This window comes from Galeopterus variegatus, unplaced genomic scaffold (assembly GCF_000696425.1).
Source record: "Galeopterus variegatus unplaced genomic scaffold, G_variegatus-3.0.2 Scaffold1991, whole genome shotgun sequence".
In the NCBI taxonomy this organism is placed as follows: domain Eukaryota; kingdom Metazoa; phylum Chordata; class Mammalia; order Dermoptera; family Cynocephalidae; genus Galeopterus; species Galeopterus variegatus.
Window position 1 is genome coordinate 186250 of NW_007728102.1, and position 2276 is coordinate 188525.

General features: G+C 43.5%; 1 pseudogene; it reads left to right on the forward strand.

The window, feature by feature from the left end:
* The first annotated feature begins 253 nt into the window (after positions 1 to 253).
* Positions 254 to 1590, forward strand: LOC103596340 (annotated as a pseudogene).
* The last annotated feature ends 686 nt before the right edge of the window (positions 1591 to 2276 follow it).

Here is a 2276-nt window from a genome sequence, read left to right on the forward strand (position 1 = left end):
GTTATAGATTCCAGTATATATGATAATTTAAAATATGGCAAGGGTGGGGAGAGTGGAACGGCCAGAAATGACACAGGCAGCACCAGAAGCCACTCCCCTGTGAGGCTGTGGACTCTGAAAGGATGCTGCAAGGCCAGGCACCCTGGCTGCTGAGCTGAGTGGTGGCCCAAGCGCACCTAGTCAGTATGAGCCTAATATGAGGCCCCAGGCCCTGGGGTGCTCACTCAGATCAATTCTTCCATAACCTTTGGAGAGAAAGGACTTTGAGACATGGCTTGATAACATTTCTGTTACATTTCTTTGCCTGGTGGACTTGCAGACAAATGAAACTCTGGATCACCTGATTAGTCTGAGTGGGACAGTCCAGCTCAGGCATTTCCCCAATAACCTGGAGACTCTCTTCAGGTGGGACTTTCTCAAACTCTTTCCCCTGGAGCTCAGTTTTTATTTATTAAAATAACTAGATCTTCAGACTTCACTCATGCTCTGACTCGTGTCTAAACAGTGGAATAAGGTGATAAGTGCCTGTACAGAGGTGTGGCAGACTCTGTAAAAATTTGGGCTAGCAGACAGATGATTCTGTTCAGGATACTTTGCACGGGAAGAAGGTTTATTTGAAGGCTATTTAGAGAATGAAGCAACTGGAGGACCATGAAGCCTTTGAAACCTCATTACTAATCGGACACAGTGCCAGAGTGTATGCACTTTACTACAAAGATGGGCTTCTCTATACAGGGTCAGATGACTTGTCTGCAAAGCTGTGGGAAGTGAGCACAGGGCAGTGCGTTTATGGCATCCAGACCCACCCTTATGCAGTTTGATGAAGTTCAATGAGCAGAAATGTGTGACAGGCTCCTTTGACAACACTGTGGCCAGCTGGGAATGGAGTTCCGGAGCCAGGACCCAGCACTTCCGGGGACACACAGGGGCAGTGTTTAGCATGGACTATGATGATGAACTGGGTATTTTAGTGAGTGACTCTGCAGACTTCACTGTGAAAGTATGGGCTTTATCTGCTAGGACATGCCTGAACACACTCACTGGACACATGGAATGGATCACCAAGGTGGTTTTGCAGAAGTACAAAGTCAAGTCTCTCTTGCTCAGCCCTGAAGACTACATCCTCTTAAGCACAGACAAATATGAGATCAAGATTTGACCAACCAGGAGAGAAATCAACTGTAAGTGCTTAAAGATATTATATGTCTCTGTGGATAGAAGTATCCGCCTGCTGCCAACTTCATTTTGATGGGTCTACATGTAGTTCAGCACTAGGTCTCTACCAGTGGGACTTTGATAGTTATGATATTCTCAGGGTTCAAGACTCCTGAGATAGCAAACTTGGACTTGCTTGGCTTTGGAGATATCTTTGCCCTGCTGTTTGACAACTGCTACCTGTACATCACGGACTTATGGACAAAGAGCCTGATTAGGCGCTGTCCTCTGCTGGAGTACAGGAAATCATGGAAAGGCTCAAGCTTCATGACAGGCAAAGTATCCTGACTGAATGGACTGGACACAGGCTTGGTCTTTGCCACCAGCATGCCTGACCACAGTATTCACATGATGTTGTGGAAGGAGCACGGCTGACACCACAAGCAACCACTGCTAACTGACTTCGGGGGCTGGGGCTGTGGGGTTTCAGTGCAATCTCTATGGCAGCCAACTGCATGAACCAAAGTTCTCACCTAATGGTATCATCATGCAATGCACAATCATTTATCTCTGTTTGCCAGGGGGACAGAGTTCAGGGCGGAGGAGGGCTTGTTTTATTGACATACTATGCAGCATGCTAACAGGGTACACCATTGACTCCATTTGTACTTAGTTATGTGGGTCAGTATAAGATGCATTTAGGGTTCAACTTTCTTGAGTGGAATATAGGTTTTAAGTAAAGAAAGTTACGTGATTCTTTAATCGGCTAATTAATTGCCTATAAAATCACAGTTAGTCTGTTATTAAAGCGTTTTACCATAAAAAATAAAATATGGCAAGGCCGATGTGATATTTTGTTTGAGAAAGGATGAATTATCTGATTGATTTGACTGGCATAACTAGCTATTAGTCTAAAAATAAATAAATAAATTTAAACCCATCACTTAAAACAAGCAAAAACATTAATAAGCTTCACATGGACTAGATACTTAAATGTGAACAAAAAAAGTTATGTAAGAACATACAGGAGTTTACATATAAAATCTAAGGCCAGGGGAAGTAATCAGCTTCTTAGCCAAAATCAGAAACTGAGGAGTTTTAAAAGTTATAAAAGTAGACAT